Source organism: Notolepis coatsorum (genome assembly GCF_963971535.1).
Source record: "Notolepis coatsorum genome assembly, chromosome: 18".
NCBI lineage: Eukaryota > Metazoa > Chordata > Actinopteri > Aulopiformes > Paralepididae > Notolepis > Notolepis coatsorum.
Window position 1 is genome coordinate 91608716 of NC_140182.1, and position 9927 is coordinate 91618642.

The 9927-nt window shown below is 45.6% G+C and overlaps 1 protein-coding gene across 1 annotated transcript in view; it reads right to left on the reverse strand.

Moving 5' to 3' along the window:
- LOC311245170 (calcium-independent phospholipase A2-gamma-like) overlaps window positions 1–9927 on the reverse strand; it is a 41819-nt gene that overhangs the window by 14927 nt on the left and 16965 nt on the right. The gene's annotated exons all lie outside the window — the stretch shown is intronic.

Genomic DNA, 9927 nt, shown 5'->3' on the forward strand with positions numbered 1-9927 from the left:
CGGATGTCCGCGCCTCAGAAAATATGAGCTTCGCACCTGTGGGTCTGCTGTCCGCTGAGATCAAAGCTCAAGAGTCCGCGCGGACCTCCGCGGAGTCTGCTCTGTGTACAGTCTGCTGGACTATGGGAGGGCCTTAAGTGTGGCATGTATGCTGTGAGGCAGCACCATAGGCGCACGCTTGGGGGAGGGGGGGGGGCAGACTGACACACAGCAGTCAGTCAATGTAATCAGTGGACTGGCCTAATCCCTAAAGAAGTGTGCTAGTGCAATCAAGTGTGTCTGTGTGTGTGTGTGTGTGCAAGCGTACGTGTTTGACAGAACAAAAGTAGTGAGTTGAACAGGAGATGGCATGACAATGAGAATGTGTGTGAGAGGGAGAGAGAAGTAGAAGCACAGATAGAAACAGAAATAAGGACAGACCGATCATACTGTGTGTATGTGAGACAGCAGCACGGTTGAGAAGTCTTGAGTTCCATCCTCCTTTAGCCTCCAGGCAGCGGAGTCTGTCTGTCCGTGTCTCTCTCTCTCTCGCTCTCTCACTCTCTCACTCTCTGTGTTGCTGTAGTGACACTTTGCTATGAGAGGACCTCTGCTTGTTGTGCTGCTGGTGTGTTCTGCCCCTCTCCCCATGGGAAGACTCCACGTTTCAGTCAGTGTTACTCACCGAGTCAACACTCCATGGACTCTCAGAACCGGCCATCTCCCGTCACTCAACAGAGAGCATTGAGGTGACAGACAGCCTCCACTCAGGCTGGCTGCGAGGAGTCTTTTCTGCAGAGGACAGCGCCATGTTGGAGGCTCTCAAGGGGCCTGGCACAAGGGGTGGCAGCGGCACAGCGATCCCAGGCTCCCATCAAAGGGTTGTCAGAGGTGGGCACAAACACGCTCCCATTCCTCCCCAGTCACCTCGGGAGACACCATGGCAACCAGGCGGGGAGAATCGGGCCCTCCTCACCATTCCACGCATGCCCTGGCATCCTTTGTCAAAACGGCTGAAGTCTTCTACTTCTGTGGTCTTTAGAAAAGAGATAACTGAGAGGGCTTTAATGCAGAGCATGCCGCTCCTCCCCCCTCCTTCCTCTACTCTCTCTCTTGTTCCCTCCTCTCCCTCCATCTACTCTCTCTTCTTCCCTCCATCTACTCTCTCTCCTTCCCTCCATCTACTCTCTCTCTTCTTCCCTCCATCTACTCTTCTCTTCTTCCCTCCATCTATTCTTTATCAAGACAAGTTCAAGTTCGATTTTATTTGTCACATATAAGGTACTTAGTGAAATACTTGGTGCTTCATACAGTAAAAAAGTAGGTAAAAGAGGAATAACACTATACAATATACAAACTAAAGTACAACCTAAGTACAATGAGGTACAAATGCAGACAATGAGGTACAAAAACTTTAAGGCAAGGTGCAAATACAAATGAGGTATGAATGTAGTGCAAATCTCTTCAATAAATAGATAAATATAATGTAGTGTTAACACTTTGAGTGCCGGGACACGTCTTTTCACGTCTTTGCTGGCCATGCTAAAGTTGCCGGGGGACGCTGTACAGCGTCCTTATATCAATATTTCAAAAATCTGCGATCGGATTCATAATGTCCCTCCGCTGGCCTGAGATCCACCAGCAGGACCCACTGAGCTCTCTGGCGGTTCAGGAGCGCCATCTGGTGGCCGATCGGCGCAATCGCCAAAACAGGATGTTGAATAGAGGTTGTCATGACGACCGTAGTACTTCCGGGCGCTCGCTATGGTTCATGTGACTCTGGCTCGTCACGCTACACGGTGATCGATTGCCAATAAGTCGATAAACAACATGATTTGGACGTATATACCATTATACAAGCTGGAGATGGACCGGGTAAAAATATATCCCATAATGATAAAATTTCTACTCGACGATGATCGCCCAACGGCGCGGAGACTGGGGTGAGTTTCAGCGTGTAACGTTACCTTCTTCGATAATAACTGATATTATCAACATTTGACCCACATTAGATGATTGGTATAACGCTGCCCACGGAATTATAAACGCCCCCTCGCCCATCCGGTCAACATCAGATGACGTGTAGTAACTTCTAGAAGTACGTCTAGTTGGAATTTTTTATATCGCGCTGATTGCCATCAAACTGTATTTCATCATCAATATAATGCATTTGGGGCTATATATCACGTTCTGGAGAAAGCTGCAGAAAGAGATGAAAACATACTTATACATTAGACCATACTTTACTATGAATATGTGAATGAAAAAGTTTAACGTTGCTACACAATGAACAATACATATAGGACTTTGAATGGGCCCTAATAATGGCAATGTAGCAATAGAATTTAAAAAGTTATAGCCCTGCAAAGAAGGGGACTTTCTCCATAGACAAATAGCGCTGGCAATCTATGGTATATCATTAATTTAACCTTAGGCAACCAAAGTGTTAAAGTGTCTAAAGTGAGTGTTAAGGTGAGTCAGTGTTTGTTTAAAGTGAGTATGTGGATGTGTGTGCAATGAGTGTAGATGGATGGGTTGATGGTGTTACATAGTCATTGAGCATCCTGATGGCCTGGGGATAGAAGCTCCTTCTGAGTCTCTCTGTACTGGCCATGACTCCGGTAGCGCTTGCCTGACCGCTTATTGCTTATTGCCAGCGGAGGAGTGCTGCCGAGTGCTTCCGCGTTTTCCCTGATTGGCTGCGACACGCCCCGCAGCAGGTGCGGCAGCCGCAGAGCTTGCGGCAGAGCTTGGGGCATTATGTAGCCGTAATCCGCAATGATTTTCATTCGAAGCTTAGCTCACCTGGCAGCGCTGCGGTCCGTTTGTGACGTTTTTCTTTTTTTCTTTAACGTGTATTCTTTCGCCGGTTAAGGTTAGGCATGGTTAAGGTTAAGGTTAAGGTTAGGCATTGTTTCGGAGTTGGTTAAGGTTAGAAGGGTTAAGTTTAGGTGCTGTTAAGGAGCTGGTTAAGGTTAGAGTTTGTCTTAGAGAATGGCAATATTCTTTCTATGGTTAAGGTTAAGGTTAGGCATGGTTAAGGTTAAGGTTAAGGTTAGGCATTGTTTCGGAGTTGGTTAAGGTTAGAAGGGTTAAGTTTAGGCGCTGTTAAGGAGCTGGTTAAGGTTAGAGTTTGTCTTAGAGAATGGCAATATTCTTTCTATGGTTAAGGTTAAGGTTAGGCATGGTTAAGGTTAAGGTTAAGGTTAGGCATTGTTTCGGAGTTGGTTAAGGTTAGAAGGGTTAAGTTTAGGCGCTGTTAAGGAGCTGGTTAAGGTTAGAGTTTGTCTTAGAGAATGGCAATAGACAGCCTATTTCCGCACTGCCGCTCTCTCGCGCTGCCGCGGTCACATGGTCACATTGTCACATTCTTGCACTCTTCCGCTGGCAAAAAGCTACACGCTGCCTGACCAGAGCAGTTCAAAGAGGCAGTTGTTTGGGTGACTAGAGTCTTTGATTATTCTCTTAGCCTTGGCCCTGCAACGCTTGGTATAAATGTCCTGGAGAGTGGGAACCCCACCTCCAATTGTGCGTTCGGCCGATCGGGCCACTCTCTGTAGTCTGCTGCGGTCGTGTGCTGTGCTATTCCCAAACCAGGAGGTGATGTTACCAGTCAGGATGCTCTCTATTGTGGATGAGTAGAAGTTCTTAAGGATCTTCTGACTGACTTTAAACTTCCTTAGGCGCCTAAGGAAGTAGAGGCGCTGCCCTGTCTTCTTTATTACACTGTCAATGTGTGTGGTCCATGTCAAGTCCTCGGATATGTGGACTCCGAGGTACTTAAAACTGTTCACACTTTCGACCGGTGCCCCGTCGATGCTGAGGGGGCTGTAGTCCCTGGCCCCCGACCTCCTAAAATCCACAATCATCTCTTTCGTTTTGCTGACGTTCAGGGAGAGGCTGTTCTCCCGGCACCACAGCGCCAGGTTCTCTACCTCTCCCAGGTAGGCCGTCTCGTCATTTGCAGAGATCAGGCCCACCACAACTGTGTCGTCAGCAAACTTCCCTCTCTACTCTCTTCATCTCTTCTTCCTCTCTACTCTCTTCTTCCCTCCTTCTACTCTCTTCTCCCCTCTAAGCTCTTCCTCTCTTATTCCTATCTCTAGTCTCTCTTCTTCCCTCCATCTACTCTCCTTCCATCCTCTCCCTCCATCTACTCTCTCTTCTTCCTCTCTACTCTCTTCTTCCCTCCAACTACTCTCTTCTTTCCACCATCTACTCTCTTCTTCCCTCTCTACTCTTTCGCTCTTCTTCACTCTCTACTCTCTTCTTTTCTCTCTCTACTCTCTCCTCTCCAAGGCAACTTTTCCATGTTGTCCAGTGTTGGTCTGTGATAAAGCCATATATATAGCCATACTGCTTCAGGCGTATTCACCACAGTCTGAATAAAAAAATCCCGGGACTCCACAGATTTCCATTTTATCCGGCAGATTCCTGCAGACATTAAAGGGGGACAATCAAAACGTTCTTCAAAACACTACTTGAAAATTCCGGGATTCGTTCGGCGCATGGAGCGGCACGGTCTCTCTCTCTCGCCGTACAAAAGGACGATTGTGCGGAGTGGAAAACTCTGTGGGCGGCGGCGTCCATGGAAGAAGGGTGAGATGACTCCCTCGCTGGGGAATCCTGACATCACACAGACGACATGTTATGCTCCGCCGGCCCCTCTAGGAGCCGTGCCCATTCCAAAGGCACAAGCCAAAGCCGGCCACTAAACAATAGGCCGTACGGTAAAGGCTGAGAAGTGGCTAGAAAATTATTCTCGAGGGGTGGCTGGGTAGCACAGTGGAGAATGCACTCGCCTACCACCACAGAGACTCTGGGATCGAATACAGCCATCAGCGGTACCTCCGGCTTGGTCAGTCGTCCCTACTAACACAATTGGCAGTGTTAGCGGGTGGGAAGCCGGCGGGGTATGTGTCCTGGTCGCGTGTATATTTCCCTAACGGACTTTCACTTCCACGTTCCGCGATCTGATTGGCCACTGACGTTTCTCTCAAAGCCAATCGCATTACGCCTAGTTACAAGATACAAGAGTTTTATTTGTCACGGCATACAGGTATACAGTGAAATGCGGGGGGTCTTGCCCGCAACGATGTGCATAATACAATAGTAATAATATATAATAAGAATCCAACCAATAGAGCGACATTGTGCAATAAACAAGTAAACAAAGTAGGGCATATCGGTATCTGTACTATCTGTTATTTACAGAGCATGGTAGGACATGCTATGTCCTGTGGTAGTGCAGTACACGGTTAGCTACGGATGAGGCACTGGGTCTTTATGTACACTGCTATACAATGCTATATTATACAATCTCAAGCTCTACTATACTATTCTTAAAGTGACCTTTCCTTCTGTAGTAGTTCTGGTTAAGCTTGGCGACTCTTTCGAAGTTGGTTAAGGTTAAGAGTTTGGTTTAGAGCAGGGCGATAGACCACCAGCCCTGATTCCAAACTCTAACCTTAACCAACTTCGAAAGAGTCGCCAAGCTTAACCAGTGATAGAACTAGGCGTTAGCTAGCTAGCAGGCTGTTAGAGGCATAACTAGGCGTAACGCGATTGGCTTTGAGAGAAACGTCAGTGGCCAATCAGATCTCGGGAAACCCGAACGCGGAAGTGAAAGATACATGCGTCCTGGTCGTTGTAAACTGCGGTTCCTACTGGTCGGTCGGGGCGCCTGTTAGGCAGGGAGGGGATCGGGAGGAAATAGCGTGAACCTCTGCACGCGTTACATTCCCCCAGTGAGAGTCCTCGCTGTCAGGTGAAAAGAAGCGGCTGGCTGACTCCACATGTATCGGAGGAGGCATGTGGTAGTTCTACACCCTCCCTAGGCAGACAGTGGGGCAATGCGCGCAACGACCAGGAAGGGAATTGGCATAACGACTAAATTGGGACGGGAGCAAAAATACAGAAAAAGTGAACAAAAAAATTATTATAGAAAAAAAAAAGAAAACGATTCTCGTTCCCACCTTGGCGGACTACACAATTTTCACTCTGGGCTAAAGATCTATTGGTGTAGATTTAGGAATAAAAAGTTCTCCATTTACAATCCTGCCCATTTTTAGTCGGGACTACAGTAGATCTTTCCTTGCGAACGGATACTTGGTAACCAGAGTTTTATTTTACGTAATTGGTGCGAGTTCGGTCACGTATCTTGCGCTCGACCAATAGCAGCTCTCTTTGTTGCGAGGATACGGCCATGGGGTAACAACAAATGACATTCACAGAGTAACGTTACGGACGAAAATTGACAAAAAACACCTTCTAAAGTTCGCAAAAAGGTTTCTAAACAATGTTATATGCATCTCACGTCCGTTCAGAAAGAACGTGTACAATATTTTACACAGACACGGTGGGATAGATATAGAAACTGCGTAGAACGGTGGCTTAACCTACCAGGACGTTGTTTAGAGATCAATTTGTGTCATAAATGTCATGATATATATCTGTATGTCGTGTATGTCATAAATGTATAGATGTAGCAGTACTGTCTGTATGTCGTGTATGTCATAAATGTCATGATGAATTGAAAATGGGGGACCCTGATGTAAACAAGACGAAAGTCTTTCTCTGGTCTGCATCCCCTTAACAATTGTGTGTATTGATCTGTTAATACAGTTTTCAATCAATCAAGATGAGGATACACTATTTGATGCTGTGCTGAGAGACACTTTAGCCGTGTTTACATATAACTAGCATTCTAGTTTTCTTCAGATAAGATAAGATATTCCTTTATTGGTCCCCTTGGGTAAATTCAGGCATCATAGCAGCATGGGGGAGGGAGGGGAGGTACAGGTAGTAAAAACAAGCAGTGTAAACAATATAACAAGTCAATATAATTAACTAACCAACTAACTGAAATATACAGTATTCACATAAGGTGCAGTATGCATAAGGTAGTGTTATTGTCCTTTTTAGGTTCCCAGTAGTTGTAGTTGGATGTCTGGCTGCAGTCCCTGCCCACTGTTGTGGAGCCTGATGGCCGCTGGTATGAAGGACTGGCTGAGGCGTATGCCATCTAGTTGTATTGTTTACAGTGATGTTTATGTAGCTCTGCTAGTTCATAGTGATGTTTAAAGTGTTAGCTTTCAGAACCTCTTCCTCCCCCAACACACACTAGGTCCTAGAATTGTCCTAGAATGCTAGTTATGTAAACAAAAACACAGCTAAACTGTCTCTCAGCATAGCATCAAATAGTCTATTTTTCATATTAGTGTAGCTAGGCTTCGGTGTCAGCACTTATTGGGATCTATTGGGGTTGTGACTCTACAAGTGCCTTTCATGCACTGTAAACCCTAATAAGTTACCAGAACTTTAAAAAGTTGAGGCAATCAATTGCCTAAATTTTTTCAAGTTGATGAACTCAAATGTTTTCAGTTGGCTAAGACTTACAGTTCTCAGTTAAGGCAACTCAAATATGTTCTGTTACTGTGACTTACAGTTCTCAGTTAAGGCAACTGCCATGTTCTGTTACTGTGACTTACAGTTCTCAGTTAAGGCAACTCAAATGTGAGACAAGATGTTCCTGTGTGTCTGCAAAACTGCCATGTATAGATCTTTGTCAATGCCAAAACTGTGCAAATGTTTCTAAGGAAACTGAGGATATAGGGCTACATGGGATGACGACTCCGATGACAGTGGTGAGGATGATTAACGTCAGTGTTGTCTGGGAAGTGTGGTGGTGGATGAGGGGGTTCTGAAAGCTAACGTACTTTTAAACATCACTATGAACTAACAGAGCTACATAAACATCACTGTAAACAATAAAACTAGATGGCATACACAGTATCTGAAGAAAACTAGAATGCTAGTTATGTAAACAAAAACACAGCTAAACTGTCAAATAGTGTATCCACATCTTGATTGATCAGATTGATTGAAACGGCTCAATACACACAATTGTTAAGGGGATGCAGACCAGATAAAGACTGTCGTCTTGTTTACATCAGGGTCCCCCATTTACCATTCATCATGACATACACGTGAAGTCAGATCATGACATTTATGACACAAATCGATCTCTAAACAATGTTTGTATGTCTCCGTAATGGTACAGTATGATTCTGGCCTGGTAGGTTAAGCCACCGTTCGACGCAGTTTCTATATCTATCCCACCGTGTCCGTGTAAAATCTTGTACACGTTCTTTCTGAACAGACGCGAGATGCATATAACATTGTTTAGAAACATTTTTGCGAACTTTAGAAGGTGTCGTCCGTAACGTTACTCTGTGGATGTAATTTGTTGTCACCCGATAGCCGTATCCTCACAACAAAGAGAGCTGCTATTGGTGGAGCGCAAGATACGTGACCGAACTCACACCAATTACGTCAAATAAAACTCTGTGGTGACCAAGTATCCGTTCACGAGGAAAGATCTAGTCCCGACTTTAAAATTATGATTGCGCAAAACGGGCAGGATTGTAAATGGAGAACTTTTTATTCCTAAATCTACACCAATATATCTTTCACCCAGAGTGAAAATTGTGTAGTCCGCCGAGGTGGGAACGGGATGAAACGATACAGCCTTCACCTTACGGCCTACAAGAGGGTGTCTGGCTGGTGGGCTCTCCGAATCTGGCCCATGCTTTACTTGGGACATGAAAGGGGTTGAAAACTGTACAGAGCAGATGTTGCTCCTCCGACTACGACCAGAGGATACGTCATAATAATCTGGATGAAATAACTGTAAAGAATATGATGACGCACGTGGTAATGGTCATGGTTATAAAATTCTGGTTCAAGTTTTACGTTTTATATTTCATCCGATATTCCATTTGGGCATTTAATGTGACGGTTGTTAAGCAATAGCAACGCACTTGTAACTACATGAAACATGGTTAACTGCTGATAGCGACCAGTATTCTTCCAGTGTGAGGTCTCAGTTAGAGTTTTGACAAACAGCTCCATAATTAGACCGTCTGTCTTTGCCTCCTAACGAGGCTGATAGCAGTCAAACAGTGGTGTGAGTGTGATGAGGGAAGCTCTACAGTACGTCAGGCTAATTTATTAGTCTGGAGGAGTAGGTGAGAGTGAGACCCGCTAGACAGCAGGCTGGGGAAATCTCCTACCACAGCTGGGTTTTCATCATCCATTCCCTTTCATTCTGCACCTGACCCCCTTAAAAAGGAGTTTCCAATTAAGAGTGTGGGATCACATCGTAGTGGGATTCCACCTTTGATGCCGATGTGTGGCGTGGTGTGTATATTAACTTCACTGGTGTGGGTTTGCAGTGTGCGGAATAATGTGTATGTTACCTTCATTGGTGTGTGTTTTTGCTGCACAGTGTGAATGTTAACATAGGTGTGTGTTTGCTGAGGGGTGTGTATGTTAACTTCACTAGTGTGATTCAGTGCTTCCCATGTCAACTCCAGGAGATAGTGACAGGTTGACATGACAAGTCAAATCCAGGCTACATCCACGGAATCCAACAGCAGCAGTAAAACATGATGACATGGACTCTGGAATGTCTCTAGCAGCGAGCCTGCTAATGACTTAAGCCCCTTACTGACAAGGGCGCGTGGCTAAAGGGAGTGGAAGGGTCATATCTATTGATCGAGAAAATGGCTGAGAGTGAGAGTGGATGAGGGGGCGCTTGTTGTTTTTCTGGAGGCTAATGCATACCCGTTTAGTGGAGACGGGAGTTAAGAGTGTTTCACTCTGACTGCATCACTCAGTCTCCTGTCAAAATGTAGATGCCTGGAAACAAACGCTGACTGGCAGGAAATGGAGTCTCACCCCCCCCCCCCCCCCCTCCTCCTCCTCCACACACACACACAAACACACACAAAATCCATTCCTCCCTTCATATTGCAGTGTTGGTGTTTTTTCCACATGAAACCACATTTCTCAAAATTGGCCCCTCAATCCCGGCCAGCTTTTCTTTATCCTCCAATCACAACTGTCGCTTCCCTCCCAAGGGTCATAAAACTAGAGGGTCATAAA